Genomic DNA, 10,541 nt, shown 5'->3' on the forward strand with positions numbered 1-10,541 from the left:
TACCCATTCAAGAAATCAATCCAACCCACCTACCAACACTGGTTAGAATATGATAAAGAGCATACCAACTGTACCCCATCATACGACTAGTACCCGCAAGTCATATAATGTCCAGAATAAAAAAATCTTGGAAATTTTCTAAAGGTCCAAACCCAGGGTGTTTCAGGGGACCATCCCCGATACCTAACCAAACCTTCAAATACATACCCCCTAAGTTGAATGTATTTTGAATGTATAACAAGATTGCATTTATTACAAATCTAAATTCTAGGATAAGTCCATGACCTTGACCCACCTAAATAAGTCCAACCATCTATTATCCTAACCAATAATTAAAACTTAAGAAAATCGTAAACCAACCCATACACCCCATACCAAATGAGTTCCAATATAAATATATTATCCAAAATAAAATGGAAAAATCATAAATCAAATAAAGTTATCCGGTATTAGCCCCAATAACAATGCAAATAATAAGGCTAACACAATTATAGACACAGCCCATACCAACCCATAGTAGTTTCATAAAGCCTCTAACCAAGAGTAAAACAATATTCGATTGGGACACGCCCCAAACTATAGCCAAAACCAATGTCTATGAAATAACATAAGTATGTGAAAAGATCTATGACATGAAATAGAGCCTTCTGAAATATGGAAGCTCACTACTTCAATCCAATCGAGCTGATCCCGAATCCGATCACTAAGCAAAAGGAATAAAATAGTTGATTCCTGCATCGGTTGGGGATACAACTGCCCAAAGATTAGTTAGTGAGTGAATGCTAGCATGCACTCAGGATAAGGATAAAATAGTGTCAACCATTAAAACTAAGTAAACCAACCATATGTATTCACAACTATACATACATATATATAACCATGCTGGAAAAGGGAACCGGGTTTAGCATGTCATTAAAACCATTAACCTGGGTATCTGTAGCTTATCTATCCTAGAACTACTCATGGACTATATTGGTCCAGTGTAAACCCCTAAATGGGCCCTGATGCGCGTAGTCACACTAAGTTGAGATACCATAGGAGTAGGGAATTCTTGAGCAACCTTTGCTCTTAATGATACATATGTACAAATGTACTTAAGGTATTACCGTGTACCCCGTAAGTATCATATATGGTCGTTGTGACTAATCCTGATGTCGATAAACATGAGTTTCTAGTGTCCGCCCATTGGACTCACATCTTTACGATTAGCTATCACACCCCGCCATAATTCCCCAATTAAAACCATTACCACACAACCAAACTACCACTCCGCTTATTATTAACTAAGGCTACGAGTAGCGGTATCGTCATACCAACTATAGCTTACAAGATTATCCTTAGACGATCTTTTAAAGATAAGAGATTTCCATGTACCCATAGATTACATTTTCAAATTGACTTGGGGGAATCCCATGTACCCCACAAATAATTATTATTATGTTTGCTTGAGGGATTCCCTTATACCCCTCAAGGCTTTCAATTAGACCAACGATAACCACCAAAATATTACCATTTAATGATTCCAAATTATTTAAACTATTTATACCATTTAGGGTTTCATTCACAAGTTATACTATGCAATAGGTCAATGAAAGTCCAACAATTTAACCAAAAACGTTCTCATAGGCATTTTATCAAACATATTGGGGGCATAGTATTTCCAAAGCCAAAACCAAGTACCAATTAACCATTCTTATGCAACCAAATGTGTAAACCACCATAATAATATGAAAACTATAAGTAAAATACATGGGAAAATCATAACCAACCATTATAACCAAGATCCCAAAATATATATTTAAAAACCCAAAACCATATAACATTTATGCCATGAAAACACTTTATAAAATATTCCCTTAGTTGGAACTAACAATGAGGGAGGAGTAACATACCTAACATTTAGAAGAAGAAGAGAAGAAATCACACCTATGAGCCTCAATTGACCACCTTAAATGAAAACATAGCTTCTGCTTAACCCAAGAGCCTTGAGAGATTTTGAGAGAGTTTAGAGTGTTTGATTGATTGCAAATAGTTTAATAAAGCCCCAAAAAAGTATTTTAAGTCATGGGGTCCCAAGGAATTACAAGGAGAAATGTCTATAATACCCCCAACTTAAATTGTATTAATTTCTCATAGGAGGGTAAGACCACTCCCTGGGTACCCACCAATCGTACCACAAGAAGAATCTCACCCCCACACTGACCAACCTATGACTCCTAAGTCCCACTCTTACCGAATTATACGATTGGTACCCATAAACAATACCCTAGGTCAAATAGAATCACCTAGGTTAAGACATAGGACATCATACGAGTTGTATCATATGACTTGCACCCCATCATACGACCTTTATGTAGAAGTCCTACCCTGGACAGTAGCTAACCCAACCACACCGATCAATATATGAGTGATGACCCCTAAACTGTATACCAACATATGACTAGTACCCCTAGTCGTATGATATCCAGAGAGTCCAAAACTCAAGAAATTTCTAAGGATCAAAACCCAGGGTATTTCAGACTCCCTCAATAGGATCATTCATCCCGGAATGACAATCAAGGTAGTACAAATACGAACCACACCAATCATAACCATTTAAATCTTTAACTAAGTAAGAAAACAAAGATGCAAGGAAATTAACCTTTCCTTTAACCAAGTTAGAAAATAAGGATAACATCAAGAACACATACCTTTCGCATAAATATCTAGAGTAGAAAACAAATACAGATACTTGGATAATATCAAGAACACATACCTTAACCGAAGCTACATCCTTGGTCCCCAACCGATAAACCTTCCAATCCATGATCTCAATCGGGACCTCTTTATAAAACAGAGAATTTGAGATACCCAATCCTTCAAAAGGAACAACCGATGAAGAATCATATATACACTTTCTCAATATAGAGACATAAAAAATTGAATGAATAGAGCTCAAACTAGAAGGTAACTCCAATTCATATGCCAGTTTAACAACTCTTCTCAAAACCACATAAGGACCAACATACCAAGGATTAAGCTTCCTCTTCTTCCCGAACCCCATTACTCCCTTCATGGGAGACACCTTTAGGAACACCCTATCCTCAACCTCAAACTCTAAGTCCCTATGCCTTATATTTGCATAAGACTTATGGCTACTTTGGGCAGCCTTAAGCCTATCTCAAATCACCTTCACCTTCTCCCTATCCTGGTAAACCAAATTCAGTCCAAACATATTCGCCTCACCATGATCGAACCATCCACTAGGAGATCTATACCTCGTACCATACAATATCTCAAAAGGGGCCATCCCAATGCTAGAATAGTAGCTATTATTGTAAGCAAACTCTACAAGAGGTAGATGCTCAACCCAATTACCACCATAATCAATCACACATGCACGAAGCATATCTTCTAATGTCTAAATAGTTCTTTCTGCTTGACCATCCATCTACTGATGAAAAGTAATACTCAAACTAACCTTAGTACCTAATCCCTTCTGAAACAATCACTAAAAGTGAGATAAAAACTGTGTACCACGATCAGAGAAAATCGAAATAGGTACCCTATGAAACTTCGCAATCTCCATAGTCTGATAAACCAAGTCCAAACAAAATATTTCCGTTTTATCAAGCTCGAACAACCCAATAAGAGATTTATACCTCTTACCATACAATGCCTCAAAAGGGGCCATCCCGATACTAGTATGATAACTATTATTGTAAGCAAACTTTACAAGAGGTAGATACTCAACAAAAGCTACCACTATAGTAAATAACACAAGCACGAAGCATATCCTCCAGCGTCTGAATGGTCCTTTCTTCTTGCCCATTCTTCTGAGGGTGGAAAGCAGTTCTCAGACTAACCTTAATCCCCAACCCTTTTTGAAAGAACCACCAAAAGTGAGATAAAAACTACGTACCACGATCAGAGATGATAGAAATAGATACTCCATGAAACTTCATAATCTCGTGGAGGTACAACCTCATATACTCCTCAGTCAAAAAGTTATTCCTCACTGGCAAAAAGTGAGCTGACTTTGTTATCCTATCCATATGACTCAAATTGAATCAAACCGATTCCAAGATCGAGGAAGACTAGTAATAAAATCCATATTGATTACTTCCCATTTTAATTTAGGCAACTCAATTTCCTAATACAATCCCCCTAGCCTCATGTGCTCAACTTTCACTTGTTAGTATACCATGCACTTTGCCACAAAATCAGCTACATCCTTCTTCATACCATTCCACCAATACATCTCGTTAAGGTCATGATATATTTTCGTCGAACTGGGATGAACAACATAGCGCGATTAATGTGCCTTAGACATGATCCTTTCTCATAAACCTTCAATGTCAGGAACACACAACCTTCCTTGGTACCGCAAGGTACCATAACCACTTATCTAGAAGTCTATCACCTTCTACCCTCCAATATCACCCGTGATCCTTAACAATATAGGATCTAATATCTATTTCTCCTTGATTTCAGCACCAAGAGATGATTGTGCCATCTTTTGTACGAACACACTACCATCCTTAGAGTCCAAGAGACAAACTCCAAGGTTAGCCAAATGGTGAATATCCTTCACCAACTCCAGTTTTTCCATATTCACATGAGCTAGACTCCCCATGGATAACCTTCAAAGATCATCAACAACTACATTATCTTTACCTTAATGGTAGTGAAGACTCATGTCATAGTCCTTAAGAAGCTCAAGCCACTACCTCTGCCTGAGATTCAATTTTTTCTGAGTGAACACATACTGCAGGCTTTTATTATCTAAGAAGATATCCACGTGCACCCCTTACAAAAAGTATTGCTAGAATTTCAATGCAAACACCATATCTAAAAGTTCTAAGTCATAAGTAGGAAATTTCCTTTTACTTACCTTCAACTGCCTAGAAGCATAGGCAATCACCTTTCCATGCTTTATGAAAACACAACCAACTCCCACCCGAGATGCATCATAGTAAACCACAAGCCCTTCAGAGCCTTTCGATAAAGTCAACACTGGAGCCAAAGTTAGCTTATCCATCAGCTTCTCAAAACCTCCCTAACAAGCATCTGACCAAGAGAACTTTACCTTCTTCTGAGTCAATTTAGTCTATGGAGTAGGTATAAAAGAGAAACTCTCTATGAACACAATGACAAACAAATCCAGAAATTGACGAAAGACCATACTCATCAAATCCATGAATGCCTTCGGGACACTGGTCAAACCAAAAGACATAACCAGAAACTCAAAGTACCCATACCCGGTATGGAAAGCATTCTTAGGGATATCCATCTCCCTAATCTTAAGCTGATGATACCCAGACTGAAAATTAATTTTAGAAAAGAATTTGACACCTTGCAACTGATCAAATAAGTCAACTATCCTTGGAAGATGATACTTGTTCTTAACCGTCACCTTATTCAACTCCCGATAGTTAACACACATCCGAAGAGAACCATCCGTACGAATAATACCAGTGCACCCTACGGGGATACACTAGGACGAATGAAACCCTTATCCAAAAGATACTTATGTTGCTCTTTAAGCTCCTTAAACTCACCAGAGTCCTTTTATAAGGGGGATAAGAATTAGATGAGTGACCAAAACAAGATCAATCCCAAACTCAATCTCCTTATCAAGAGGAACACTAAGAAGGTCATCAGGAAAGACCTTAGGAAATTCATTCACCACTGGAACCGAATGTAAAGAAGGACCTTTCGAGTTAGAATGTTTAACCCAAACTAGATGATAGAGACACCCTTTAAAGATTAATCTCCAAGCTCTAAGATATGATATAAACCTTCCCTTAGGAACTAGGGAACCACCCTCCCACCCAATAACCAGTTCATTGAGGAACCTAAAAACAACCTGATGGGTCCGACAGTCTAAGGATGTGTAGCACAAGTACAACCAATCTATCCCTAGAATAACATCAAAATCCACCTTATCTAGTTTTAAAAAATCCACTAGGGTCTCCTTACTACCAATAGATACCACACACCCCTTATAGACTCTTCTAGTAATCACAGAGTCACCTACCGGGGTAGAAATAAAAAAAGAGTCTGAAACATCCTCGGGACCAAAACCAAAATACACAGCTATTAATGGGGTCACATAAAAGAGAGCGAACCATGGATCAAGTAAACAATAAACATCACAGGAGAAAAGTTTTAACATACCAGTCACAACATCAGGCAATGCCTCAGACTCCTGTAGGGTAGTGAGTATACATGGACGGTTTCGACCAGTGTCGAAACTAGATGGTGCACTCTTTCATGCTGGAGATGATGATGAAACAACTAGAACCTTATTCGCCCCTGAAGCAACCTTACCAATCGGATAGTTTCTAAGAATATGGCTTGGCTGAGCATATTTGAAACACCTGTACCTTTCCTCATCATATAAACCCCGAAGCATCCGACTATAAAAACTACAAGAAGGACACGATGAAATTGACTATGCCCTACTAGATTGAGATTGGGCACCATGTACCCTGAATTTATCACTACCCTGTTGAAGGCTATACCTGACGGCTTCGGGTAGGGAGCACTAGCTGTGGAGAAAGAACCAAAACTTCTCACTTCTTTTTTAGCCACTGACCACCATCCCTACCACTTTGTTGTTGGCCACTACCCTGCTCAGAGAACCTAAACTTCTTGCCCTACCTTCTTCTATCTCAACCTGTTTTTTCTTTTCCTCATCTGCCTATTGTATATGAACAACCAACCTAGAAATGTCCATGTCCTTGATCAGCAAGGCAGTCTTGCTTTCAAGGATCAACTCAAGAGATAGTCTTGAGGTGAACTTTCTTATCCTGGCTCTCATATTCGACACCATCTTTGGAGCATATCGAGACAACAGGTGAAATTTCAAGGCATACTCTTTGACCGATATTTTCCTTATTTCAGAATAACAAATTCCTCCACTTTTCCCTCCCTCATCTCTTGAGGAAAGAAATGGTCCAGAAATATATTAGAGAAAGCCTCCACAGAGATGACTCCTTGATATAACCCCTTGCCCTATCCCATTCCACATACCATTGGTACGCCATATCCTTCAACTAGTAGGCAGCAAACTCTACCTCTTCCACATTCATGGCATGCATAACCACAAAAATCCTTTCTATCTCATCCAAAAAACCCTAAGGATCCTCCTCCAACTTAACACCAGTGAAAGTTAGAGGATCAAACTCATGAACTGGCCAACCCTTACTGCCTCAGAAGATGGAGTAGCAGATCCACCACGCTCAGCCTGAGAGGCTAGCAACTGAACAATCATGAATCAACTGACGAAACTTCACATTCATCATGTTAGCCTGATGAGCCTGAGGAGCACTGAAGGAAACCGATGAAACTCTAGAAAAATCAGGGACTGGACCCCTAGACTAAGTATGGATCCCATGAGTAGAGTGTGACCCATCAACATCACCCCCAATTAGGATAGAGGTGTTTTCGTGGGTATCAAATTGTTGAGGCACGACCTGAAAAGCAAACAAACAGGAACTAGAGAAGATTCCAAGACCAAGACTCCAAGCTTGAAATCAAAACACGAGAAGGTGAAACATTCCTAAATGCTTAATAATCTCTCCCTTATTAGTTTGGAGCGCTACATACCCTTAAAAGAGACTCTACTCGACACAGCTTTATGGACTGTCAAATAACCATGAACCTAGGGCTCTGATTCCAACTTGAAATGATTCGAACCAGGGTCTTGTCGTAATAGGCATCCCAAGTCCAACCAGGATCAGGGACCACCCCCAATACCTAACCCAACCTCCAAGCACATACCCTGAGTCAGATTAATTCCAAACATATAACAAGATAGCATATTTACAGATATAATAACTTTGGGATAAGTCTACTTTTTAGACTAACCCAATTAAGTCAATTCGTCAAAAACCAACCAAACCAAGACAATAACCAATATGTTTATATATATAATCCAAAACAAAATAGAAGAATCATAAATCAAATATAGTCCACCGGTATAAACCATAATATCAATACCAATGTCAAGATTGATATCAATACCAACACCGTCTATACCAACCCATAGTAGTCCCACAAAGCCTCTAGCCAAAAGTAAAATAATATTTGGTCGGGACATACTCCCGGCCATAGCCAACACCATTGAATATAAAATGACCAAAATATGTAAAGACATCTATGACACGAAATAGAGCCTTCTAAAATAAGGAAGCTCATCATTTTAATCCAACCTAAGCTAATCCCGAATACGATCATATAGCAGAAGGAGTAGAATGGCTGGTTATTGCATCACGTGGGGATATAGCTCCCGAAGATGGGTTAGTGGGTAAATGCTAGCATGCACTCAGGATAAGGATAAAATAATGCCAACCTTTAAAACTAAGAAATCAACCATATGCATTCACAACTATGCATACATACATATATGTATATATATATATATATCCATGCCGAAAAAGGGAATCGTGTTTTAGCATGCCTTAAAATAATTAACCTGGGTATGTGTAACTTAACAGTCCTAGAACCACCCACGGGCTATATAAGTCCAGTGTTACCCCCTGTATAGGCCCCAGTGTGTGTAGCTGCACAAACCGGAGATACCATAGGGGTAGGAGATTCCCGTGTACCCTTCACTCTCCATAATACATATATACAGATGTAGTTTAAGGGATTCTTATGTACCCCATAAGTATCATATATGGTTTCCATGACCAATTCTCATCTCGGCAAACAGGAGTTTCCAGTGTCCGTCCATTGGACTCACACCTTTATGGTTAGCTATCACACCCCGCCATTATTACCCAATTAAAATCATTAACATATAATCGAACTACCATTCCATTTATTATTAACGAAGGCTATAAGTAGTGGTATCATCATAACAACTATAACTTGCAAGAAATGTCCTTAGCTAACCTATTTAAAGAAAAGGGATTCCCATGTACCCATAGATTACATTGTTAAGTTTACTTGGGGAACTCCCATATACCCCACAAGTAGTTCATTATTATGTTTGCTTGGGGGATTTCTTTTTACCCCATAAGTCTTTCAATTGAATCAAACCATGACCACCAACACCTTACCATTTAACCATTTAAACCCATCCAAGCCAGTTTAAGTTCCATTACCCCACCATACCATCTAAAGTTTTCAAAGAAAGTTCAACAATGTAACAAAAGCATTCTCATAGGCATTTTATCAAACATGTTAAGGGGATATAGTTTCCAAAACCAAAACCAAGTACCAATTAACCATTCTCATGCACCCACATGTTCAAACCACCATTAAAACATGAAAACTATAATTAAGACATAAGAAAATCATAATCAACCATTTATAATCAAAATCCCCAACATATAATTTAGAATCCAAAATCATACATTAATCAACCCTTAAGTTGAACTAACAATGAGGGAAGAGTAACATGCCTTAGATTAGTAAAACTGTACCTTAGGTAGAATAGAATCCTCTAGGTTATACATAGGGCAACATACGACTAGTACCCTAAGATACGACTAGTATGAGCCAATCGTACCTCGGACAAAAATCAACCAACCCACACTAATTACCATACGATCAACACCAACCAAACTGTACCCTATCCTACGACTAGTGCCCCTAGTCGTATGATGTCTAGTGGCAAAAAACACAAAAAAATTCTAAGAATGAAAACCCAGGTATTTCACCTCTACATCCTAATGAATGATAATAAGAAAGATTATTTTTTATAAATAAATGTTTTAAAACTCCCTTCACTAAGGGAACTGAAGAGCACAACCTTTTAATGTTCCTATTACTATTATAGTTGTATGGATAATTTGTCATATCCATACCATTACAAACTATACTTTATCTTAATTAGCTTCACATAATTTAATGAATAAAATGTAAATAGTAAAATATTACCTTAATTAGCTTCATATAATTTAATGTAACTAGTATAATTAATATTGTTAATTTCAATTTTTTAAGTATATACAAGTTTTATAATATACATACACATATATATGGGACAAACATGCACATATATGGACAAACGTGCAGTGCACGTTCACATAAACTAGTACTCCCTCCTTTAGGTTTTATTTGACACTTTTTGATTTGACATACTCGTTAAGAAAAATAATTAATAATATAAATATTTTTTCGTATTACCCTTATTGAATGATGTTTACAATGTGTTTTGAAATTAATTTGGAGAAAAGACAGTTAATACTAAGGGTAAAATAGAAAAAAAAATTATTTTTTTTATAGATCAAAAATAACAAATAAAAATAAAAATATAATTAAAAAATTAATGACAAGTAAAAACAAATGTATGAAGTAAAAAAAAAAAAGAAAAAAAAAAAAAAAACGTCTTACAAAACAAAGAAGATCACAGATTATTTATGTGTTGACTCTTGACATAATTGGGCTTTGTGATCTTCCTCCGGACAGAAAACTTCCAGACCAACTTCCACTGATTCTACAATAAAGCAGAAAAAGCTGTCTAAAAAAGTAAGAAATGTAGTTCACCCAAAACCCATCTATCAAAAAAAAAGTTTTTCATGAAAATCGATTCACCCCAACAAACC

General features: G+C 37.4%; 1 long non-coding RNA gene across 1 annotated transcript; it reads right to left on the bottom strand.

The window, feature by feature from the left end:
- Positions 1–379: 379 nt before the first annotated feature.
- Positions 380–2,914, bottom strand: LOC124888008. Its single transcript, XR_007045832.1, has 2 exons — positions 2,756–2,914; positions 380–753 (listed from the first exon to the last, which is right to left on the bottom strand). It is a non-coding gene; the product is annotated as an uncharacterized LOC124888008 (long non-coding RNA).
- Between the last annotated feature and the right edge of the window lie 7,627 nt (positions 2,915–10,541).

This window comes from Capsicum annuum, chromosome 10 (assembly GCF_002878395.1).
Source record: "Capsicum annuum cultivar UCD-10X-F1 chromosome 10, UCD10Xv1.1, whole genome shotgun sequence".
Taxonomy (NCBI): domain Eukaryota; kingdom Viridiplantae; phylum Streptophyta; class Magnoliopsida; order Solanales; family Solanaceae; genus Capsicum; species Capsicum annuum.